Source organism: Oryctolagus cuniculus, chromosome 5 (genome assembly GCF_964237555.1).
Source record: "Oryctolagus cuniculus chromosome 5, mOryCun1.1, whole genome shotgun sequence".
Lineage (NCBI taxonomy): Eukaryota > Metazoa > Chordata > Mammalia > Lagomorpha > Leporidae > Oryctolagus > Oryctolagus cuniculus.
In genome coordinates, this window is record NC_091436.1 from 133,453,864 (window position 1) to 133,480,868 (window position 27,005).

A 27,005-nucleotide genomic window follows, 5' to 3' on the forward strand; every position below is an offset into this window, starting at 1 on the left:
CTATAACTCTACCTGTCAAATAAAAAAAAAATTAAAAAAAAAAAACCTTAAAAAAAAAAAGACACGAAAGCTCCCTACACTTAGTAAGTTCAAAATTCCTAGGAGCATTCTGCCGCCTGTGTTACCTTGCTCTTGATTTCTCCCTTTCCTCCATCTCCCTGGCCCCCAACCCCATCTATCAGCAAGTATTGTGGGTTCTACCTCCAAAACTCACCTCAAGTTCAACTTGTCTTCATTTCACCATTTGCTATATTATTAGTCTATGTCAACCTTATCACCAGCTTGTCTTTTTTTTTTTTTTACTAATTAATATGTATTTTTTATTTGAAAGAGTGGGTGACAGGGGCCCAGGTACTTGGGCCATTTTCTGCTGTTTTCCTAGGCACATTAGCAGGGAGATGGATTGGAAGCATACGGCTGGGACCAGAACGAGTGCTCATATGGGATGCCAGCGTTGCAGGTGGTGGCTTAACCTGCTGTACCACAATGCCGCCTCAAGCATGCCTTCTTTTACTGGTCTTTCATCCTCCTGCTTCGCCTGCTTCTAACAGACTGCCCTCAAGCATCCAGGTCTTCCACATGGATGCAGGACCTCCAGGACGTGGGCCATCTTCTATTGCTTTTCTAGGCTCACGGCCATGGAGCTGGATGGGACTAGCGCCCATACAGGATGCCTGCACTGCAGGCCGCGACTTTAACCTGCTGAGCCACAGTGCCAACCCACAATACAATCTTTTAAAAGTATAATTAAATCACACCACTCCCATTTCAAACCCTTCGAGGAATTTTCTTGGCATACAGAATTAAGTACAAATGTCTTACTACAAGGTCCGGGTGATCTGACCCCACCGGCCACTCTGCCCTGTTCCTACTCCCCACCCTTCCCAGCCACCATGTTCTGAACACGCTGCTCCTTTCAGTTCCTTAAACTATTCACACAGGCTCTTCCTGGTTCCTGGGTTTCTTTTTGCCCTCATCCCTCTCCCATCCCATGGCTAAATCTTTATCATTCAAATATTGGCTTAGTCACTGATATGCCAAGGTAGGAGGTCTCTGTCACATACCTTGGCTGACTCCTTCCTTACCCACACAAACGGAAGCGGGAAGGGTCTCTTCTTTTTGTCTCCCCTCACTACTACAAACCAGAAAATAGGGGCCAGTGCTGTGGCGTAGTAGGCTAAGCCTCGGCTTGTGGAGCCAGCATCACATACAGGATCTGGTCCATGTCCCAGCTGCTCCTCTTCTGATTCAGCTCTCTGCTGTGGCCTGGGAAAGCAGTAGAAGATGGCCCAAGTCCTTGGACCCCTGCACCTATGTGGGAGACATGGAAAAAGCTCCTGGCTCCTGGCTTTGTATCAGCTCAGCTCTGGCCGTCGTGGCCATTTTGGGTAGTGAACCAGCAGATGGAAGACCTCTCTCTCCCTCTCTCCCTTCTTCTCCCTCTCTTTGTCTTCAACTCTACCTCTCAAATAAATAAAATCTTAAAAAACAAAAACCAGAAAATGGTAGCTTCCTCCCTCACAGAAGTACCAAGTAAATTTATGCTCTTCTCTATATACTCCATTCTGTCAACTGGCGCTAGGGAAGTGGGAAAACAGCCACTGCTCCTGCGTGAGTGGCCCTCATCAACTCTCCACTCCAGACTCTGCCACCACCTATGGGCTGGGCACGTCCTCCCCTTGCAAGCCTGTAGGGCAACAAGGCAGGCCAGGGCTTTCCAGGTGACCCACCTGCAAATGGGTGTGCAAGTTCAATTAAGTGGGGGTGGTGGGGAAATAACAGGCCCACTTTGGTCGCCTGTCCAAGCCATTCTCCATGCCAGCTTTACCAGTAATAACATACATATTTTTAATCTCTATGTGACTCCTTTATCTATTTAGTGGAAGGCAGGCAGAGAATAATCAATACTCTATATGCCCCAATAATCACAAATTATTATGTTTATTTACCATGAAGCAGAGTGGTTAAATAAGGACTGGAGCTTTGAAATTAGACTAGGTGGATTTTATTCCAGTTCTGCTACTTAAAAGCTGTATAATCTTGAGGAAGTTAATTAAATTTTAAGCCTCATATATGAAATGAAGATAATGTTTGTATTTAATCTACAGAGTGTTTGTTAGGGTTAAAGGTGGTAACTTTTATGGTGGGCTTAACAAAGAGCGTTGTCCATGGTAAAGCTCAAATATTAGAAATTAACAATGCCTGGATTTCCCAGCTGTTCTAAGCACCTTGAGGGCTAGCAATGCATGTGTTCAATTCACCAGTGTATATCATAATTCTTAGTTTAATGCCTGAAACATGGTACATTCTAAAACAAATGCTTAAGAAAAGCATAACATAGAACCCTTTATAATGTGGGTATTTTGTAATATGAAAAAAAAACTTCAACTTTATCATTTGGCTCTCAATTTTTATAAACCCAACAAGAAATTCGTATTGGAGCAAGCATTTGGTGCAGGAGTCAAGACACCTGCATTCCATATTGAAGTGCTGAGGTTTGAGTCCCTGCTCAGTTTCTGATCCAGGTTCTGCTGAAACACATCCTAGGAGGCAGCATCAGCTCAAGTACTTGGGTCTCTGCCACCCACATGGGAGACACAGTTGAGTGCTAATGTTTGCCAGGCACTATTTTTATTTTTTTTTTATTTTCTAGAAGATTTCATTGTTTATTTAAAAAGGCAGAGAGTGAGCTTTAACATACTGGCTCACTCTTAAATGCACACAACAGCTGGGGTTGGGTCAGGCTGAAGCCAGGAGCCAGGTACTCCATCCAGGTCTCCTACATGGGTGGCAGGAATCCAAATACTTGACCCATCATCTGTTGCCTCCCAGTGTGCACACCAATAGGAAACTGGATTAGAAGCAGAGCTGCGACTCAATCCCTGGTACTCGGACATGAGATGCAGCCATTCCAAGCAGCAGCTTAACTTGCACCACAATGCCCGCCCCAAGGCACTGTTTTCAAATCTTTACATACATGAGCAACCTTATCACAACAACCTTATGAGAAGACATTATTATAATTCCCATTTTATAGATGAGCAAACCAAGGCACAAAAAGGTTGAATAATGTGCCCTGGGTGTAGACAAAAAATGGCAGATCTGGATTCAAACCCAGATAGAGAGCATCAAGAGTGATCTCTTTTTTTTTCTTTTAAAGATTTATTTATTTGAAAGTTGGAGTTACATACAGACAGAAGGAGAGGCAGAGGCAGAGGCAGAGGCAGAGAGAGAGAGAGAGAGAGGTCCTCCATCCACTGGTTCACTCCCTAATTGGCTGCAAAGGCCTGAGCTGCACCGATCCGAAGTCAGGAGCCAGGAGCTCTTCTGGGTCTCCCACACGGGTACAGGGGCCCAAGGGCCTGGGCCATCTTCCACTGCTTTCCCAGGCCACAGCAGAGAGCTGTATTGGAAGTGGAGCAGCCAGGACTCAAACCGGTGCCCATATGGGATACCAGCACTGCGCGCAGCAGCTTTACCCAACACGCCACAGCGCTGACACCAAGCATGACCTCTTAACCAGTATACCATAATGAACAAGCAAGTTCAACGTGTCTAACAGTTCAGACCATTTTAAATAGATTGTAATTGTATGGACTGTGCTTCTGCTCTAAAATGTTTCCCACTACAATAATTCCACTTCCTAAGGATTACTTCCTGTAATCTCATATTGCATTCAAGATAGTATTAATAAAACATGCTTCATAAGCAAGAACTTTCCCTGTGGGTGGTGCCGCTGAGAACTGGGCCGCAGGCATCCAGAGCCCCTGGCACCGCCTGCGCCTCGCTTGGGCGCCCCCCACCCGAGGCCCAGCTCAGCAGCTGCAGAAGCCAGGGGGCACGCAGGGGCGAGGCAGCCTGGAGAAAGCCACGTACATGTAGGATCCCTCCTTTGTGGTGAAAGGCGAGGTCCAGAAAGCAGTCAACGTTGCCCAGGGATTGTTTCAGAGATGGATAGAGCTCCTCCAGGACCCCTCCAAAGCAACAAGGGAGGAAATCGACTGGGCCACCAGCGAGCTGAGACACAAGCTGCGCCGCAGAGTGGGGCTGAGAAGACCTCGCCAAGACAATAAGCACAGTTGCAGCAAATCCTAGGAAATTCAACCTCGATGCTGCTGAACTGAGTCTAAGAAAAGCCTTCATTACAAGCGCTCAGCAAGTTGTCAGGGACATGAAGGATCAGATGTCAACTGTGTCTGTGCAGGCGTTAGCTAAAACTTCAAAGAATTAGGCACTTGCTGGGACACAGTGGCAGCCAGAGTTAGAGCAGCAGAGCCCCAGATAAATACGGCGCCTGGGCAGAGAGCTGCAGTTGGCCAACTCCCATTTCCTCAAGGATGGGCAGGCACAGCAGGATGAGCGGTTGGAGCAGGTCTCTGGCAGCATCGGGGTGAGAAGAGTATGCCCCAGCACAGGAGGGGAGCTGGAGAGCACTCAGTCTCGGCTGGACAATGAGATGAAGAAACTTGCCAAGGTGTCTCACATGACCAGTGGAGGCAGCAGACGATGGTCCTTGCCACCCACATGGGAGACCCAGGTACTGCAGCTATTCACACAGATACACCAACACACAATAGAAATTCTACTACAGTGAACATCTCTGTATACACTGCTTCTTCCAAAACTGCACGATTTCCTTAGAACAGACTACTTTTTAGTTCAAAAGACACATATACTCCTTTCAGAACATTTCTTACTTGCCAAAGTGAACAAGAAGAGAAATTGCTTGCTAATTCTCTGTGACCCCTACAGCAAAGGCTGCTAAAGCAAGGAACAGATGATCCATCCCTCACCCACCTCTTTAAGAATTTAATTGCTCCTGCCTAACTTCCTGTTTCTGACACTAGTCAAAGCAGGATTTGGAAAAGGGTAATTACATGTTCCACTCTAAGTTGCAAATTGTGATTACCATAAGCAGAAATTCATAATTAAAAACAATCGTAATTCACCTTATACAACTGAATGCACAGAGAGAAGAAATTTAAATTTACTGAACACTTGATTTGCTGCATATTATTTAGGTATTGTTTAATCCTTATAATAACTTGAAGAGGTAATTCTATTTACCTAACATAAAAAGAAATCAATGGTAGGCAACATTACAGCTCACTTAAGTCATACAACTAGTACACATTTGGAAACCCAGATCTGTCCAATTTCAACATTCACTCTTTTCTAGGATGCCAAGCTGGTGCCAGGGATGGGCACAACCCTAAAGACAGCTTTTGGTTTTGCCGTGACTATGATTCACCTACCAGTATGACCAGTTGGGAAGATTTCTCTTAATCATGGTTTTGAAACTAGAGCTACAGGTCAAACTTTGCTTTCGTGAACAGCATCACAAAATGGAATTATCTTTATGATGGTCAGCTTCTCCAAACTAAAATTCCAGATGTGTTATTTAACAAGTTCTTCCCTCTGATTATAAACATACATGATATCTAAAAATTACAAGTATAAAATTCATTGAAAGCAGTTATTACAATCAAGATGTCATTGTCATTTATCTACTGCCAACTGTGAATCTAGTGCCTACACACAATAATATTCATTACAGTTGTTGTTACATATTCATCTGCCTCCCTACCACTACCACCAAAATTTTTTTTAATATATCACAATATAATTTTAACTCTTATCTATGTATATCCTACTCCATTTCATAATGGAGTTAAAGTAGCATGGAATTGTGTATTTACAACCTAAGAAAAGAGTAAGTATTTAAGGGAAAATAAATAAGATAAATAAGAAAGTCTATGTAGGTGAGGTTAGCATATATCTGAAGCTCTTTCTAAATACCCGTTAGAGGTGGGCCTCAAATTTGGCTCTGAGCCAACTACAGCCATGACAAAAGGAATACAACCAGTTAAGACATGAGTCACAGGAGCCATACAACAAAAACCAACCAAGTACTTAGGAGAACTGCAGAGAGGCGTAATTACTCCTGCAATAAAACCAGAGAAGAGTTCCTTGTGTATGTTTATGAAAGAGACACTGTATGATGTGGTGAAAATGTCCTAATCAACGTCTTTATGAAAGCATAATAGTGGGTTTCGGATGGTTCTCTTCTTAAGAGCACCCGTATGTACCGACTGCCACCGTAAAGCCAAAACAGAGTTAGTCCATCATTAGCAAAAGGGGGAGCAGAGTACAAAACAGAACATTGTGCTCTCTTTGACACACTTAATCCAAGAGGAAACCTTATACACGTTTAAAGAAAGACAGTAAGTTTCACATTCACCCGACAATCCTCCAAAAATGACTGGAGCTATCTACAGAGCTTTTACAAGTATAAAAATACAGGGAGTTTATATTTCCACTCTATGACTGGCACCTGTTAGCAGATGTTTTAGGTCACAAGACAAAGGCAGATCAATATGCTTTACCGGCCGATGAGTAGAAGGGAACCAACCTCAGGAAAGATGAGGTACTGCCTAGCTGACCCAAGCAGACATATGCATGGAGCATCAGAGTACAAGTGACTGCACTTTCTCCTCAAGACAATGCAGGCATGTGGCACAGTGGGTTAAGTTGCCACTTGTGATTCCTACATCCCATATTGGAGGGTCTAGCTGGAGTCCTGGCTATTCTTTTTCTGATCCATTTTCCTACTAATATGTCTGGAAAGGCAGTGGATGACTGCTGAAGAACTTCAGTGGTTGCCAACCATGTGGGAGACCAGGATGTAGCCCCTGGCTCCTGGATTCAGCCTGGCCCAGGACAGACTATTTTAGGCATTTGGGGATGAACCAGCAGATGGAAGACACATCCATCTCTCTCTCTCTCTCTGATTTATATATTTATGTATTTGAAAGGCAGTTACAGAGGGAGAAGGACAGCCAGAGAGAGAGAGAGAGAGAGAGAAATCGAACTTCCATCCGCTGGTTCACTCTCCAAATGGCTGCAATGGCTGCAGCTGAGCCAGTCCAAAGCCAGGAGCTTCATCCAGGTCTCCCATGCAGCTGTAAGGGCTCAATCACTTGGGCCATCTTCTGCTGCTTTCCCAGGCACATTAGCAGGGAGCACGATCAGAAGTGGAGCAGCCAGGACTTGAACCAGAGCCCATATGGAATGCCAGTGTTGCAGGTGGTGGCTTTATTAGCTATGCCACAATGTCTGCCCCTCTCTTTTTCTGTCACTGTGCTTTTCAAATTAACTAATTAATTTAAAAAAAAAAAAAATGTGGGTTTTTCCCCACAAACTGGAGAATGGGCAATTACCAGGCAAATCTCTAAGCAACTGGTGGGAATTGTAAATTATTTTATAATTTTTTCAGTGACCACAGATACTTTCTCTAATCCCCCAATGATGCTAACATGCAAAAATGAAGCTCCAATAACATAACTTTATTTATTTTTGGAAATTTATGAAAATATTTAAATATATTAAAATTTATAGTTACACTGAATTATAAAGGTCTCCTTAGCACATCAAATTCATTAAAATACCTAAGTGGGTAGAAACAATTTGCAAAAACATGACATCTTCAGATCATAAAATGTCAGGGGCCAGCACTGTGGCATAGCAAGCAGGTAAGGCCGCCTGCAATGCTGGCATCCCACGTGGGCGCCAGTTTGAATCCCAGCTGCTCCACTTCCTAATCCAGCTCTCTGCTGTAGCCTGGGAAAGTAATAGGAGATGGCCTAAGTCCTTGGGCCCCTGCACCATGTGGGAGACCTGGAAAATGCTCCTGGCTCCTGAGTTCAGATAAGAGCAGCTCCGGCCATCTGGGGAGTAAACCAGTGGATGGAAGACCTACCTCTCTCTCTCTCTCTGCCTCTGCCTCTCTGTAACTCCACCTTTTAAATAAAATAAATAAACCTGGGGGGGGGGCAGGGAAGAAAAGACAGCTTTTAAAAACAAACAAATAAATAAATGTATGTCAGGCTTTTTTCCAATTGAATTCTGGTTAATTGGTAGCCTTCAAAACTTGCCTTCTAAATACCTAAGTGATTCAGACTACTAACTTGAAATTCTTCTTTACCTGTAACACTGACACAAATTCAACAAGTATTCTAGGAACATTTTTCCTGAATAAATCTTACCAATTACAGAAATCCAGTTTTTCTTCCTTCTGAATTCAGATAAAGACGCCTGTGTCATTGTAGTTCTGATGTGAACTGGTCCTCCACTCTGGAAATAGTGTCATGAAATAAACTTCATGCAAAAATTGGAACTCAGGTTTTTATTTAAGAACCTCAAAAAATGTTCTCCAGAGTAACAGAGGATTTAAGATCGGGTTTAGAAACTCACAAAATTTGAAAGACTGTAAGCTATTTTAATATCTTCATTAACTATCAAATATCTTGTTTTAATGTCTACATATCACTAATATTTTGAAAATCACAAAATGATTTGACTAACTGCACTATATATTTTTCTAAAGATTTATTTATTTACTTGGCCGGCGCCGCGGCTTAATAGGCTAATCCTCCGCCTGCGGCGCTGGCACACCGGGTTCTAGTCCCAGTGGGGCACCGGATTCTGTCCCGGTTGCCTCTCTTCCAGGCCAGTTCTCTGCTGTGACCAGGGAGTGCAGTGGAGGATGGCCCAAGTGCTTGGGTCTTGCACCTGCGTGGGAGACCAGGAGGAAGCACCTGGCTCCTGCCTTCAGATTAGTGCAGCACGCCGGCCATAGCAGCCATTTGGGGGGTGAACCAACGGAAGGAAGACCTTTCTCTCTGTCTCTGTCTCTCACTAACTGCCTGTCACAAAAAAAAAAACTAAACTAAAAAAAAGATTTCTTCACTAAAACTTTAAAAGCTACAGTGGTATCAGGTAACACATTTCTTTGACTGTCATGTGAAGCGATCTATTTCTGCATCAAGAGTAATTGTTATTGTGGCCACCGCTGTGGCATAGCAGGTAAAGCTGCCTCCTGCAGTGCAGGCAACCCCTATGAGCACCCATTTGAGTCCCGGCTGTTCCACTCCCAGTCCAGCTCCCTGCTGATGCACCTGAGAAAGCAGCGGAAGCCAGCCCAAGTCCTCGGGGACCGGCACCCATGTAGGAGACCCGGAAGAAGCTCCTGGCCCCTGGCTTTGGATTGGCAGAGCTCTGATTGTTGCCACTATTTGGGGAGTGAACCAGTGGATGGAAGATCTCTCTATGTCTCTCCCTCTAACTCTGCCTTTCAAGTAAATAAATAAATCTTTTTTTTAAAGTGTCATTTTCCGCCGGCACCGCGGCTCACTAGGCTAATCCTCCACCTAGCGGCGCCGGCACACCAGGTTCTAGTCCCGGTCGGGGCGCCGGATTCTGTCCCGGTTGCCCCTCTTCCAGGCCAGCCCTCTGCTGTGGCCCGGGAGTGCAGTGGAGGATGGCCCAAGTGTTTGGGCCCTGCACCCCATGGGAGACCAGGAGAAGCACCTGGCTCTTGCCTCTGGATTAGCGCGGTGCGCCAGCCGCAGCGCGCCAGCCGTGGCGGCCATTGGAGGGTGAACCAAAGGCAAAGGAAGACCTTTCTCTCTGTCTCTCTCTCTCACTATCCACTCTGCCTGTCAAAAAAAAAAAAAAAAAAAAAAAAAAAAAAAAAAAAGTGTCATTTTCCAAAGCTTCATGAGAATGTCACTGACATAGATACATCTTCTCTAGTACTGTAAGTTCAATTTGAAAACAGAATAATTTTATATTTCTTCACTAAAATCTCAATAACAAATGTTTCTGATTTACACATATTTTTAAATCTTTTCAAGCAAATACGAGTAATAGACTAATCACATACTGCATTGTAATTACTTGTATTTAGTATTGCCTTGCTACTACAATTAAAAAGGCTTTTATAATAACAGTGTTTAGAGGCTTCATATCCAGGAGATCACTCGTGCTATGAACATGACTATATACGTTCCTAGCAGCTGCTAGTGTCCTCATGTTTCTTATTTCCTCAGCCTGTACCTCTCCATCTTATAGAACATATATACATTTTCATGATAACACTTAGTATACTGTTATCTATTTTTGAATAAAAAATTACTTCCAAATTTGGTGGCTGAAATAGATTTACTAAGTCAATCTTTGTGGGTCAGAAATTTAGACACAATTTCTCTGGACGGTTCCCATTCACAGTCCCTCATAAGGTTGCAGTCACGGTGGTGGCCACAGCAACAGTCATCTTAAGACCTGACTGAGGCTACAGCATCCACTTTTGCAATGTCTCCTATCCCCGGCTATTGGCAAGAGGCCTGACTTTCTCTCCATGTGGGCTTCTCCACAGGGCTGCTTTGGTGTTTTCTCAACACAGCAAGACCTCCCTTAAACCACTGGTTTCTCTCTCAGAGGACATTTGACAATGTTTGAAACACTCTTGGCTGTCACCTCTGGGGTGCCGGGGGGGAGTGCTACTGGCAGCTAGTGAGCAGACACCAAAGATGCTGCTAAATATCCTACAATGCATAAGACGGTCCCCCACAGAAAATATGATCTCTATTCTACCTCAGGTGAGCTCAGAGAAAGAGCAAGAAAGGAGGTACAGTGTCTTCTGTGTCCTGACCTACCCTCAAAGTCACACGCCATCATTTCTGCCTCATTCTAGAGTCACCAATGCAGTCCTCATGGGAGGAGAAATTAAACTCCACCCATCAAAGGAAGGAGTATCAAATAATTTGTGACCATATTTTATTTTAAAAAGATTTATTTATTCAAAAGGCAAAGTTACACAGAGAGGGAGAGACAGAGCTTCCATCTGCTGGTTCACTCGCCAAATGGCTGCAATAGCTGAGGCTGGGCCTGGCTGAAGTCAGGAGCCTAGAACTCCAACTGGTTCTCTCACGTGGGTGCAGGGGCCCAAAGACTTGAGGCATCTTCTGCTGCTTTTCCAGTCATGTTAGCTGGGAGCTGGATCAAGAAGTGGAGCCACTGGGGCTAAAACCAGTGGTGTGCCACAACACTGGCCACTGTGACCATATTTTAAAGGCATTCCTTCATCAAAATTCAGACATTCCCCAATTTACAATGGCCTGACTTAAAATTTTTCAACTTGATGATGGTAAAAAGAAATTAAAAAATAAAAACGAAGTACACATTCAATAGACGAGGAATTACAAATTTTGACCTTTTTCTGAGCTAGGGATATGAGTGGGTGGGATATGAAATATTTTGATGATGCTGGGCAGCGGCAGTGAGCTGCGGCTTCCAGTTAGCCAGGTAAGCAACAATACCCTACAGTGTACTGTGTTGCCAAGCTATGATGTTTGGACAGTTTAGGTGTATTAAATTATAATACCTTGGTGTAATATGCTTCTGACTTATGAGATTTTCAACTTACAATGGGCTTATCAAGGACACAATCCCATCATAAGCTGAGAAGCATCTATACTGGTATTTCCACAGCATCTCTCTTACTTATGGCAATAAAGGATATCAGTCTTTTCACTGCTCTAGAAAATCACCGAAATTCCACTTAACTAAGCTACTTTTGCATCCTAGTGAATGGTCTCTGTTGTCAGTACTTTGAGAAACCTGATCTTAACATTCTATTAAGCATAAACATAGGCAGGATGATACAGAGAACAGTAAATCAGTGGTGAAAAGATTTGAGGTTTAGTTTTGCTTTTGGTACTTTCTAGCAGGTGATCTTGGCTAAAGCTTCCATAAGCCTGTTTCCAAATAAGTAAGATAGATATGTCATCAGTCCTGCTTGTCTCACAATATGGTTTAGGGGTTCAAAAAAGTTAATCATGTGAAAGTGCTTTTAAAATGAACATACTATAAAATAATCCCATGGTTAATGCTGTACTGACAGCCTCTAGCATGGAACTTATCACATTATAAATATATATATATATAAATGCAAATATATAAATATATATTTATAAATCATTTGCTCTCTAACTGGAAGTCGAATGTATCTTTGGAATAACAGTAAAATAGGGCAGATTATTAAAATACAATTGAGGGTCGAAATCCTTAATCACCTATTTTCTTTCTTTCTTTCTTTCTTTTTTTTTTTTTTTTTGACAGGCAGAGTTAGACAGTGAGAGAGAGAGAGAGAGACAGAGAGAAAGGTCTTCCTTCCGTTGGTTCACCACCCAAATAGTCGCTACGGCCGGCGCTGCGCCGATCCGGAGCCAGGAGCCAGGAGCCAGGAGCCAGGTGCTTCCTCCTGGTCTCCCATGAGGGTGCAGGGTCCAAGCACTTGGGCCATCCTCCATTGCCTTCCCGGGCCACAGCAGAGAGCTAGACTGGAAGAGGAGCAACCGGGACAGAATCTGGCGCCCCAACCAGGACTAGAACCCAGAGTGCTGGCGCCGCAGGCGGCGGATTAGCCTAGTGAGCCGCGGCGCCGGCCTTGATCACCTATTTTCAATCTATGGGTAACAAAAATACAGTTTCCAAAAGTTAAAACACATATTTATTCAAAGATTATTGAACAGAACCTAAGAATTCCTATAATCAGCAACATAATGTAGCCAATACTGTAGGCACTGATCTGAAAAAACAATTATTCTTTATTTATGTATTTGTTTCCCAATTTAGGCTGTGAAGAACAGAAGCTATAGCTTATTTATATTTTTATCCTCAGAATCTGGCCAGTGCCTGACACATAATACAAAAGTTATAAAAACAAACCAAAACCAGGTAGTTCCTGACATCAAGGAACTGAGAAATCACGCTAGGGATTCAGAATGAATAGTGGCACACATAAACAGACTACTAACAACTTCTACAAAGCAACACATTTGCTTCCTCCAATCAACCTATTTTGTACATACACTCCAGCCAAACCAATTTTAAAAATTCCTTGCCATTTCACAGCTCAAGAAATTACAACAACACTCTACTGCCTTAAGTAGTTTTGCAAATCAGAACCGCTTGTAGACTACTTAAAAACATAGCCACCTGAATCCTACTCTAGACCCAAGTCTTCACTTCTAGGGGTAAGACTCACACATCTGTACATTTCAAACTTCCACAGGTGATTCTGAAGTACAACCAGACTGAGAGCCACAGCTGGGTTCACTGTTCCTGAGATGTCCGTTCTATGAGGCCAGTCATTTTCATATCTATTCTTGGTTTATGCTTTCTCTCCACTTATCCAAATACTTTCCCTTTCCTCCTCTAAATATTAACCTTCCTTTAAAACAACCTTCAAATACTTCCTTGTCCATGACACCATTCAACTCAGAATGCCCCACTTCTGTATACACATCAATACAGTTTACTAATACTGTATGTCTATTTCTTTTTCATGCTGATGGGCATCTAACACTGGTGGATAATTGACAAATTTCCTTCACTACAGTAAATCTAAAATATAAATCTAAGTATACGTGTTTGTTTCAAACTTTCAAAATTAGGTTGCCTTAATACCTAGCTATAGCAATCTTCAGGTTCTAATTTTTATGCCCACTGTAACCCATTAGTGCTAATGATAAGCTTCCTTCAAATATCAGCTTCATATACTTAAAGCTAAACCATTAAGTATATAACATGAATCCATTCCAAAGAAAGTTAGTGCTGTATCTCTGAGAGAATCTTCAAGAAGTATATAAAAAAGTAATTGAGAGAAAACAAAAAACATGTTTGGAGTCCAAAATATTCTTGAGATTAGGTCTGGATGTACAAACTTGGAAGTACAGTACATGAACAAAGCCACTGTTGACACTGTATCAGATAAAGATTTCAAAAGAAGGAGCAGGTATTTGGCCTAGTGGTTAAGATGCAAGTTGAGGGGGCTGGCGCTATGGCACACCCATGTGGGAGACCCAGAAGAAGCTCCTGGCTTCGAATCGGCGCAGCTCTGGCCCTTGCAGCCAACTGGGGAGTGAACCAGCAGATGGAAGACCTCTTGCCTTCTCTCTGCTTCTCCTCTCTCTGTGTAACTGACTTTCAAATAAATAAATAAATCTTAAAAAAAAAAAAAAAAGATGCAAGCTGGGGGCTGGCATTGTGCAGCAGGTTAAGTTGCCACTTAGGATGCCCACATCCCTCATCAGAATGCTGGTAAAAGTCTTGGTTTTTCCACTTTCAATCCAGCTTCCTGCAGATGATGGCTCAAATACTTGGGTTTCCTTTTTTTTTTTTGGACAGGTAGAGTTATAGACAGTGAGAGAGAGAGAGACAGAGAGAAAGGTCTTCCTTCCGTTGGTTCACCCCCCAAATGGCCGCCACAGCCAGCGCTGTGCCAATCCGAAGCCAGGAGCCAGGTGCTTCCTCCTGGTCTCCCATGCCGGTGCAGGGCCCAAGCACTTGGGCCATCCTCCACTGCACTCCCAGGCCACAGCAGAGAGCTGGACTGGAAGAGGAGCAACTGGGACAGAATCCGGCGCCCCAACCAGGACTAGAACCCAGGGTGCCAGCGCCGAAGGCGGAGGATTAGCCAAGTGAGCCGTGGCGCCGACCAAGTACTTGGGTTTCTGCCACTCATGTGGGAGATCTGAATGGAGTTCCAGGCTCCTGCTTCAGCCTGGCCCAGCCCTGGCTATTGCAGGCCTTTGGGGAGTGAACCACTAGGTGGAAGATGTGTATGCATTTCAAATAAATACATCAATCAGTTAATCAACTGATAAATCAATCTCTTATTTTTTATTTTTCTAAAGATCTTTTATCCAGTGGTTCACTCTCCAAATGGCTACAACAGCTTGAGCAAACTGATCTGAAGCCAGGAGCCAGGAGTTTCCTCCAGGTTTCCAAAGTGGGTGCAGGGGCCCAAGTACTTATGCCACCCCCACTGCCTTCCCTGGGCACATCAGCAGGAAGCTGGATCAGAAGTGGAGCAGCCAAGATTCCAACTGGCACCCATATGGGATGCCAGCACCACAGGTAGCAGCTTTCCCAGTTACTCCACAGCACCAACCCCCAACCTTTTTTAAAAAATGCTAGTTGGGACTCCCGTATTCCAGATCGGTCAGAATATGTGGGCTGGGATCTTGGTTCCACTCCCAATTCCAGCTTTCTGTTAATACAGACCCTGGAAAGCAGCAGGTGATGGTCCAAGTAGTTACCCACATGAGAAACTCAGACAGAGTTACTGGTTCCCAGCTTCAGCCTCATCCCAGCCCCAGCTCAGCCCTGGCTATTGCAGGCATATGGGAAGGCACATGAATTAACGGATAGGGCCTCTCTCTCTCTCTCTGCCTCTCAAAATTAAAATAATAATAAGAAAGAGAAAGAAAAGAGGCAGAAAAAATTATCAGAAGACAAAATAAGAGAACTGAAAAAACCAAAAGAATAAGAGCATAATAGTTTAATGAGCTGTTAAAAAGACAAAAAGCACAACATTAAATATTAAAACTCACATACTGTAACCTAAAATTAGTCACAGCCTTACAACCTCAAAGCCATTAAAGCACTACCACAGATAACTTAAAAACAAAAACACATTATATCTCATAAAATACCATAATACATAATGTGTCTAAATGACACATTTCTTTTTTTAAAAGATTATTTATTTGAAAGTCAGCATTGCAGAGAGAGAGCACAAGATCTTCCATTCGCTGGGTCAGGCTGAAGCCAGGAGTCGGGAGCTTCATCTGGATCTCCCACAAGGGTAGCAGAGGCCCAAGTACTTGAGCCATCTTCTGCAGCTTTTTCCTAAGTCATTAGCAGGTAGCTAGAACAGAAGTAGAGCAACCTGGACATGAACCAGAGCTCATATAGGATGCTGGCATTGCAAGAAGCGGCTTTACCTGCTATGCAACAAAACTGGCCCCTAAATTTCTGAATCAAGAATAAGGTCGATCTTCCAGCTAGTGAGTGCTACCTAAGATACACAAAATTACTCAAAAATTCAGCTTGTGACTGTCTATTTTTTTTAAAGATTTATTTATTTAATTTACTTGAGAGGCAAAGTTAGAGAGAGAGGGAGATACATAAAGGTCTTCCATCAGCTGATTCACTCCCCACATAGCTGTAACGGTTGGAGCTAAGCTGATCAGGAACCAGGAACTTCTTCTGGGTCTCCCACATGGGTACAGGGGCCCAAGCACTTCCCTGGCCACCAGCAGGGAACTGGACTGGAAGTACAACAGCCAGGACTCAAACCAGCGCCCATATGGGATGCAGGCACTGCAGGCAGATGCTTAACCTACTATACCACAGCACCAGCCCCAACTGTCTAATATGTTTTAAAAGACTTATTTATTTGCAAGGCAGAGGTACAGAGACGAAGAGACAAGTAGAGATCTTCCACCCACTGGTTCAGTCTCCAAATGGTTACAATGACTGAAACTAGAAGCAAAGAGCCTAGAACTCCATCTAGGTCTCCCAAGTCATCAACTGAGGCCTAAGCACTTGGGCCATCTTCTACCGCTTTCCCAGGCACATCAGCAGGAAGAAGTTGAATTGGAAGTAGAGCAGCCAGGACTTGAACTGGTGCACACAAATGGATGCCTCCAATGCCAGCTTAACCCACTGTACCCAATGCTGGCCCCTATTGTCTAATATTTTAAAACCATGCAAAGCCTTTCCAGATGCAAAAACTTTCAAGTTATAGATAAAGTGGGTTTGTAATATACTACTTCTTGCTCCTTAGTCTACTTGTAGCTCTCTTGGTGGCTTTCTAAACAGCATTATTGTATTTCTAGGGATTTGAAAAAGCTAGATACTGAAAGAATACAGGGGAGAAAAGACATAGCAAAGACTACCAGAAGAGACACTGAAGAAACTACTACCTTCCAATTTGGACTTTATGCTAATATCCAAAAAGTTTTCCTTTCCAGAAACTTCAAAATACCCTAAGTTGGGCCATGACTACAGCAAAATAATTATTCATGAAAATCAGATTTCCCTCAACTATCTTCAGTTGTTTCTCAATTGCACAAGTGATACACCTGGCCTCTCGCAAACGTGCTGTAAAAGCTCTCCCATCCACTAAGCATACCCGGTTTATCCAGGACCTTGGCCCTGCCGTGCTGGAAGTACTGAAAATGTGTTTAGAGAGGCTCCAACTTATGAAACAGAGAGTACAGCGTTTCTATCTTTTAGCAGGTAGAAGGTTGTTTTCACTCAGGGCTGGTCAATCTGAATACAGAGGGTTATACAGGCAGTTCTCAACAAAAATGGCTATTCTCCCCATTCCCAGGGACATGTGGCAGTGCTGAGAGACATTTTTGGTAGTCACAACCAGGAAATGCTACTGGTACCTAGTGAGCAGGAGACAGAGAGGCTGCAAAACACACCACAAAAAGCACAAGTTAGTCAGCTACAACAAAATACCATCCCACCCAAAATGTCAACAGGCTGGAATAACCTTAGGATACACAGTATTTGGGGATACAAGCACATCTTAATAGATGTTCACAGTACTTACTGCCTGTTCTTTTAATTTCCTAATTTTGTCCCTTTTGTTCTAGCATCAACACAAGATAATACTGAGATTGCTAATTTCAAAGCAGAACAAAGCACAAGGAACCTAGAACACTAAACTAAGAATCAGAAAATGAGGCAAGCCAAACTTAACAATGTCAAATGAGGAAATTATCTAAGTGTTCCAATATAAGATGCCAAATCAATATTTTACTACAATCTAATACTATGATCATTAGAGAGTCATATCTTATTATACTGAATAAGGAATATAGATAAGATTTTCACCAGTATTTGGTATACTGGGAAAAAACATAGACACTATTTATTCAAAAGTCTAAGTTCAAGAAGATTCAAGCTCACCTAAGTCCTAAATGAAGGACTTATGGGGGTGGAGGGGACAGAAGCAGCAACTGGGAATATTAAGAATAAAGTAATGATTTCTGGAATCAAATCAGATCTACTGCAGGGATGAGAAAATACAAGGAAGATGAGCTCAGCATACACTTACGTAAGCCAGACACCTCAAGCTAAGTGTCACAGTGAAGAGTAAGGGCATGATTAGCGGCACGTGATTTCTAAGTGAGAAAGCAGTTGTGACCTCCTGTGGGCACACGCTGACATCATTACTTAAAAAGATCTGACTCATCAGGAGGAAAGGCCCCTCTGACCCAGATTTCCCACCCATATCCTTGCAGAAAGTTGCCCTGGATGCAAAACGTAACCAGTAAGTCACTAAATTTGAAAGAGACACAGAAAATTCTAAACAGGTTTCAAGAAAAGGATTAGAAATATAAACGTAAGTGTGAGACAGCAAATTAAGCTGAAACATGCAGACAGTTACAGTGCACCAAAGCACTCTATGAGGAAAGATAAGTATGTCACCTCCAGACTGATGTTTTCAAAAGCACGGATGCTTCCTGATTAAAAAAAAAAAAAAAAAAAAAAAAAAAAAAAAAAGATTTATTTTATCTATTTGAAAGAGATACAGAGAGGTAGAGCCAAAGAGAGAGAGGTCTTCCATCCACTTGGTCACTTCCCAAATGACCACAACAGCCTGAGCTGAGCTGATCTGAAGCCAGGATCCAGGAGTTTCTTCTGGGTCCCCCACAGGGGTACAGAGGCCCAAGGACTTGAGCCATAGAACTTGAGCCAAAGAACTTAGAAAACACATCTTCCACTGCTTTCCAGGGCCATAGCAGAGAGCTGGATCCAAAGTGGAGCAGCCAGGACTTGAACCAGCACCCATATGGGATGAGGGCCCCGCAGGCCGGGGCCCACTGTACTACAGTGCCGGCCCCCGGCCCCCTTCCTGCTTTTTTAATCTTTATAAACATTACACCTACTACAATGCCTGGCACTGACAATACTGAGTAAACTTATGAAAACAAAGAGCACAACTGATAATGTTTTCGTTGTTTTTTTTGGCAGGATCTACACTCTAGACCATAAACTTTCAAGCACAAGCAGGCAGACTGACAGTAAACACCCACCACACTCACACCTTCCCCATGTCACAGAAACAGTCACAACACCACCAAGGCCTACAAAGAGAAGGTTTTGAGAAAAACAAGAGAATCATTCAAAGTAACAGAAGCCAAAATGTTCAGGGTCTCAAGTTAGTCAGACAAAACATTTGTTCTATTACCTTTTTGTTACGTTGCCATAGGAATCTGTGTTTGCAGGGAAACGTGTTCTCTGCAGCCAGATGATAGAGCAGTAAAGGGGGGAGCTTTGATGAGTGAGGGGAGGAACCTGTATTTTTAAAGGCAGGGAAGACAATACATAGTGTGGGTTTCTGTAAGGTCACATACCTATAGACTCTTCCAACCTAAAAGATTTATTCGAGTTAACAAAGAAGTCCTTTGGGCCTCATAGCCAAGATGTTAATGACAGGTAACAACAGTCAGACTCCACCAAAATTATAGTAATGGGGGAAAGGCAGAAGAATGTAAAGCAGACAAGGGGCCAAATAAAACAGAAAATAAGTGAGATCTTAAATGCTGAAACACTGAAGGACGTAAAAGGGACTTTTAAAATATAAACCAATAGCAAGAAAAACCCTAGAAGCCAAAGAACTTAGAAAACACTTGACCTGCCAGCAGGCTAACCTTCCTTTTTCAGCTGAACTCTAGAGCTAATCTCTTTACTCCCTTCCTTCTGGCAATAAAAAACTGAAAAAGTGAAGTGAGCTCATGTTATTTAAAGGGCTGGACTGGAGTACACTGAATTTCTAGGGCCTAAGAAAAATACTGACTGTGGCACTCTGGGCCCACTGGAATGAGAGTTGTGAGTATGGGTTAGGGACTGGTATCATTTCATCTAATAGCCCCAATCTATCCTAAACCACCAAACACCTCTAATGGTTAAGGGGCAGAAATGAAGAAACAGGGATCCCAAAGCAGAGTTAAGTTTAAGTTAGATGATGTTTCTCCTCTGGCCCTAACCCTCCATGGCCTTCCCCTCTCACTCAGAGTAAAAGCATAGTCCTTAAAAAGGCAAGTAAGACCCTATAGGATGCCTGTGCATCTGCAACCCCAGGCCCACTTCTCCTAATGTTGGTCCCCCGTCCATTCAGGCCTCATCACACTAGTCTTCCAGCAACTCCTGCAGCTCAGGGCCTTTGCACTTGCTAATCCCCTGCCTGGAATGTTCCTACCTCCCCAACTGACTGTACAACCGGTGTCCCACATCACTTCCTTCAGGCCTCCATTCAAGTGCCACTTGGTCAGCAGGGCCATACCCTCTCCACCCCACTCTCCTTTCCATGCTTCCTTTCTCAACAGCACTACATATAAATCACCTGTAATACTACATAGTGTACTATGGATTTTACTTATCTATTGTCTACTTCCACAGCCACCTTTCTTGGAATACAGCTTCTTAACGGCAGATGTTTGTCTGTTTTATTCATATTCCATATCTAGCACCTAAAGTGTACATGGCAGGTGCTCAAGGCATCAGTAAATACCGCAGAGTCTTGAACTCAAGGAGATTAGTGTGATCTCATTTTTCTCTGACTTTCTCTCTACAATCCTGTCCTATAACACTCCAGAGTTCAGAAAACAGCACTAAAATCTATCCATGTGCCCACAGTCAAATCTTAGGGATCATCTTGTAAGATTCCTTGTTCCCCTGTACCTCTTTCTCCCCAACATTCAGACTGGGAACCACACATGCCCAGAACCTAGGACCTTGTCAAGTACAGAGTTTACGGACATATTCTTCTCCAGAATAAATTCATAAAGGCTTTAATGCTGGAAAGCTGGTTGCTTTTATAAATCCTGAAGACATACAGATTTAATTTATAGAAGCACTGTGCAAAGACAAACTACTTCTAGAACTGAAAATTTCTTTCACACACACAAAAAATAAAGTTTAAAGAGGTTTCTGTTTTTTCCCTTAAGAAACACATGCATGACTTCCAAGAACATGGCAACCATGACAAGAAATCCCCAGGGTCCATGTCATGTCAGGGGAACCCACTTTATAATGAGGGCTTTTTTTTTTTTTAAGCAGTACAGTAATTACACCTCTTAGACAAGAACAAATCAGCTTTATACCAAATTTCACAGTAAAGAACAAAAGTCTAATGTATTTTCAAAGACCAGAAGAGGCAGTTATTTCTATTTATATCTTGTATTTATATAACACAAGCATACTCAGATGGTCTTAACTTTACATAAACACACACACTGAAGTAATTCAAACCAGTATTCATAAATTCAGAAATTAACTATTTGCACTGCTTAATAATTTTTTTGGAAAAAATTTTAATCTGTGCAATGAGTTCATTTTTGGTTTATCAGTTCTGAGGAAAAGACATGACTTCAACGGGTTAAGTCATAGCTCTCAGCATAGCTAGACAATGACAAGGGTGGGACTGCTTTCCTATCCTCACAGTTCTGCTGCAAGTAATTCTGCAACCCCTTTCCTTCTTCACAAAGGGAGGCAAACTACACAAGAGAAGGTTGTCAGGGCCAACACCATGGCGCAGTAGGTTAATCCTCGCCTGCGGTGCCAGCATAACATATGGGCACCGGTTCTATACCTGGCTGTTCCTCTTCCAATCCAGCTCTCTGTTGTGGCTTGGGAAAGAGGTAGAAGATGGCCCAAGTGCTTGGGCCCCTGCACCCACATGGGAGACCTGGAAGAAGCTCCTGGCTTTGGCGCAGCTCTGGCCATTGTGGCCATTTGGGGAGTGAACCAACAGAAGGAAGACCTCTCTCTGTGTCACTCCCTTTCACAGTCTGTAACTCCACCTCTCAAATAAAAATAAAATCTTAAAAAAAAAAAAAAAAAAAAAAAGGTTGTTGTCACCATACAACCTCAGCAGCTTACACTTACACTTACAGGGAAGTATGAAAAACACAGAATCAAAGTAGCATGGACAAGTGTGCTAGCCCTTTTATGAATGAGCCCAGTGCCTCATCCATAAACCTAGCTTAATAATACCAGCTTTCACAGAGCTGTGAGGACTGACTGATAGTGCTTTGAATCAAAACATTTTATGAACTGTGAAACCCCATAAAAATGTCAGCTAACACTAAAATGAGAGTGATCTGGCCCAGTGAATCCTTCCACCTTCGAATCTAAGCCCCAAGGGCCCAGAACCATCTACACAGTTGCCCATGGAAGGCAAAGTCAACACAGATCATTCAAGGCTGAGCTAGAGGGCAATCAAGAACAGAGAGCTCCGCAGTATTGAGAAACTAACTCGGCAGATTGGAAAGCTGGAGGTCCCGGATACCCTTATTTTAAATAGGAGCCAGTGGAAAAATGGAATTCGACAAATAAAATATGCCTTTATAACTAATTTGACTGAACTCTTAAAACAGTCTTTACGCATCAATAACACAAATGTTTGCTATTAATTATGCTTAAATATTTCTTATTAACTGGCACTGATGACATTCAGCCAACTCTCTTCCTTTTAGTTGCAAAGAAAGATCAGTGGGGGCTAGCACTGTGGTGTAGTAGGTTAAGCCCCTGCCTGCAGTGCCAGCATCCCATATGGGCACTGGCTCAAGCCCCCATGACTCCTCTTCCAATCCAGCTCCTTGCTATTGCCTGGAAAAGCAGTGGAAGATGGCCCAAGTGTTTGAGCCCCTGTAACCACATGGGAGACCCAGAAGAAGCTCCTGGCTCCTAGCTTCAGATCAGCCCAGCTCCAACTGTTGCAGCCATTTGGGATTGAATCAGCAGATAGAAGACCTCTATCTCTGTCTCTCCCTCTCTCTGTCTGTAATTCAGCCTCTCAAATAGATATTTTTTTTTAAAAAAAGGAAAGATCAGCATAGACCTACTAGCACCTCTAGAAGAGGGGATGCATATTGTTCTCATTGAATAGGAGCCAAGAAAGTCATCTTTTCATAGTTAATAATAATGCTTTTAAAGATTTATTTATTTACTTATTTATTTGAAATGCAGAGAGCAACAGAGAGAGATAATTTCACACCTACTGTTTCACTCCCCCAAGTGGCCATGTGAGCCAGGTCTGGACCAGATCAAAGCAAGGAACCGGGAACTCCATCCGAGTCTTCCACATGGGTGTCAGGTACCAAGCACGTGGGCCATTTCTGCTGCCTTCCCAGGCACAATACCAGGGAGCTGGATCAGAAGCAGAGGAACCACGACTTGAACTGACAATCTGCATGGGATGCTGGTGTTGCAAGTGGCAGCTTACCCTGCTGCACCACAACGCTGGCCCCATAATGATGTGGTTTTATTTATTTGTGCCCTTGCTCATTTCAAGTGATGGTCACTAATACTAAAAAAAATTAGCTTCATTCATATTTTATAATATTTATTGGAACAATTCTGTTCCACAAAGCACTTAGGAATTTGGACTTAATTCCTTAGTAAATTGAACAAACATTTTGTTATGTAATTTATGTGCTGATGATAAAGTACATAACACAATGCCTGGAACAGAGTAAGCAAGCAATCCTTACATTGCGGTTACTAAAACTCCTAGGCCATAAGCTCCAAGAGGGAATGAGCTGTCTTGTTCTGTTTTGCTGAGCCTTCTATCTCAAAAACCCAGCCCCCTATCTGGCCCATAGTTGGTATGCAACAAATACATATTACTGAATAAGTAGTTGAATAGAACCCAAGAGTAATTCTCAACTCCCACCTCCTATTGTGTGTTTCCCAGTTCCCTACCTCCTCTAATCAATAGCAAGGGACTGGAAAAAAGTACCCCAGAGGAAAGGCACTTAAGTTCCTGTTTACATTTCCTCAAACTCACCACAAAGTTTCTTCCCTTATGTCCCAAAACCACAAAATCAATGCCTTGCAGCAACATATTCTTAACAGTTTTGCTTCATTTCCCCTTGCAGACAATGCACAAAGTTCCTTAAAACTGCAAAACTGCTTAGTTAGTTCCCTTTACCCTTTAAAAAGAAAAGGCATATTTATGAAACCCTACCAATGCTCAAATTGCTAGTACGATTCCTTGATCTTTGATTCTAGTAGGTTATCACATAGGCTACCGGCTTTTATTTTTTACCATATATTTTATACAAATTAAAATAATAAAAATAGGCTTAAATGTTTTTTCAAAGGTTATACATCAAAGCTATCATATTTCAGAATATAGGAAACTGACATATTTCAATGCGTAGGTTGCGTTCCTTAAAATAAAATTGAGAGATACTTCAGGTCCAGTTAGACAAGTCACAAAAAACTGTGTCATTACGCTAATTTCTGACTCCTATCTGACCTACAACAGAATTGTCAACCTGACTGCTTGATCATTTTCATTAGACTTGAGTCCAAACTCCCTAAACTATTTGAATTCAAATTAACTGCTATTCCCTAAAAGCAAATCTGCTCTCAAAGGATAGACAGAGAAAAGTAACATGGGTAGCAAAGTGGATTCTAACAGCAGTTCCAAAAATTGTTCTTTCCCACACCTGAAAAGCTGCTAATTGGAAAAAAAAAAAACTTCAAATAACTACAGTACTTACTCGGATGAGATAACACTTACTTGTAACTCTAAATTCTGGTATTTACATTCCAAAATCAGATACATTTTTAAACAGTCAACTGTTACATAATTCCAGTTGTATTTTCTTCCACCAATATATCCAAGTTGCATCTTAAATGCTGCATTTAAGTTACAGCTTTAGAAATGCTGCTAAATAAGCAAGCAACCAAAACAACTCTGTCTCCCCTAAAGACACATAAGAAACAACAGCGGTTCTCTCTGCGAAAGGGAATAGCATGGCTGGAGAACAGAAAGGAGAGGGGACTTTTCACTGAGTAACTTCCTTCTGAATTTTATACAATGTTAATGTATTTCCTATTTTTAAAGAACTGTTTAACCAAAACACTTTCAAGTGTCAGATACTGCTGGCTTGGACGCTACAGAAAGCACAGTACTAAAGAAACGTGCAGTTCAGCTTGATGACACCACATTGCAAATCTGCGTCTCTGTTCCAGCACAGAGCAAGTCATACCAGCAACAAGAAAACCTTGCCAGCAGTTGAATTCAAGTTCATCCACAGTCCCTAGAGTTGAGTTGTCCCGCTATTATCAGTCCATGAATGCTTAAATATCACCGGAAACAAAAACTTGATGAATACTATGAAAATTCATGTGTCAACTCAAGAATGAAAAAACAGGGGCAGGCGTTGTGGCACAGCAAGTTAAACCTGCTGCCTGCAAAGCTGGTATCCCATATGCACTCCAGTTGGAGTCCTGGCTGCTCCACTTCTATACATCTCCCAGCTAACGTATCTGGGAAAGCAGCAGAAGATGGCCCAAGTGCTTGGGCCCCTTCACCCACATGGGAGACCAGGATGAAGTTCCAGGTGCCTGACTTCAGCCTAACCCAGCCCTGGTTGTTACAGCCATTTGAGGAGTGAACCAGGGAGAAGCTTTCTCTCTCTCTCTCTCCCTCTAACTCTGCCTTTCAAATACATAATTTTTTTTAAAAAAAATGGAAAATGGAGGGGGTGGCACTGTGGTGCAGTAGGTTAAATCTCCATATGGGTGCCAGTTTGAGTCCCGGCAGTTTGATTCTCGGCTGCTCCTCTTCCGATCCAGTTCTCTGTTGAGGCCTGGGAAAGCAGTAGAAAATGGCTCAATTTTTAAGCACCTGTACTCATGTGGGAGATCTAGAAGAAGCTCCTGGCTCCTGGCTTCAGATTGGCCCACCTCCAGCGGTTGTGACCATTTGGGGAGTGAACTGGCGGATTGAAGACCTATCTCTCCATCTCTCCCTTTCAACTGCCTGTAACTCTACCTCTCAAATAAATAAATAAAACCTTAAAAAGAATGAAAAATGGAGGTATATTAATGAGCCCATAAATTTTTTTTTCAAAGATTTTATTTGAGTGATAGAGTTACAGACAGAGAGAAGAGAGACATAGAGAAAGGTCTTTCATCTGCTGTAAAGGCCAGAGCTGGGCTGATTTGAAGCCAGGAGCCAGGAGTCTCCTCTGGATCTCCCACCTGGGTGCAGGGGCCCAAGGACTTGGGCCATCTTCCATTGCTTTCCCAGGCCACAGTAGAGAGCTGGATCAGAAGTGGAGCCACCAGGACTCAAGTCTGCGCACATGTGGGATAACAGCACCACAGCGCTGGCCACAGAGTCCTTAAATTTTAAAGGAGCAATTATCTAAATACACCTCTGAAAATTAGCAAATCAATAACTAGTATATATACTAACTAAAAAAGCTTCAAATTCCTTGAAAAGGTTAACTGCCACAGCGTAAAAGTGGGAGAAAGATGTCAGCCACGGTGACACCTGCAGCATTACTCAAGCGGCTTGAACTAGAAAATGCAATACGATCTGTTGCTGGACACAATTGCACAATCTCAATTACCCAGAAGATTCTACCAAACAGGAAATTCATGATGTGATTTTAAGAAACACGGGAATCATATTTAAAGATGAACAAATCCAAAAGCCTGGAATTTGTTCCGAACAAAACAAAACAAAAAAAGCATTTTCCTAGCTCCTTTTCCACCCATGCATGCCCAGGAATTGATAAAACAGGAAAAAGCTTACTATGAAGCCGGACACTTAGTTTCAGATCAGGAGCTCTCAAAAGATACTAAGTATAAAATACAGTGTCTAAGGCCTTGGAAGTTAGAGAAGTCAGTGAAATACTTCAGGTCTGGAAATGTCCTGGTGTCAACTTAAATACAGGCACCTTGTAAAGGACAGCTGGCCGGTGTCTAACTTTCTTCTCCTGGAAGTTCCCGATCCTAACGAAAACCAAGTGTATCTCAGGCCATAGCCACAGATAAGGTCTCTGCACACTCTCCAAGGGGCCTTAAAAATACACGATTCACAGGAATTATCTCAACTTTCAAATATTCACAGTAGCTCCCTGCACCGTGAGCGACTTTTGGGTTTCGAGGGCACGCGGCGGAGGGATCCGAGGCTCCCCTGCTCCCCGTGAGAACCCTGCTTCGTCAAACAATACTTTAAATGAGCAGTGGTATGTGACTAATCAGCCAGGCCGCCAGTTTCTCAAGCGGCAGCCACCACCGCCGCCCTCCACGGAAAGGAAACACGCTCTCGACCGAATCGGAAACACACCACTCAAGCTGGCACAGGGCTCGCCGAGATAAAGCCGATATTTTAAGCCCTATGGGTCGCTGCGAATTCAAAAAGAACGCTTCTCCAGACGGGATTTCCACAGAGGTTTGCAAAAAAGAAGGAAAGAAAGAAAAGCCTGGAGGGGGCTACCTTCGTCGTCAGTTTTGTTCAGACCACCCGATCTCCCAACCGGGTTCTG

The 27,005-nt window shown here is 42.9% G+C and overlaps 1 protein-coding gene and 1 pseudogene across 2 annotated transcripts in view; one reads left to right on the forward strand and one right to left on the reverse strand.

Annotated features, from left to right (window-relative positions):
• The window catches only part of MAPK14 (mitogen-activated protein kinase 14), an 82,092-nt gene that overhangs the window by 54,183 nt on the left and 904 nt on the right, over nucleotides 1-27,005 (reverse strand). The gene's annotated exons all lie outside the window — the stretch shown is intronic.
• On the forward strand, nucleotides 814-26,838 carry LOC127493149 (syntaxin-6 pseudogene; annotated as a pseudogene).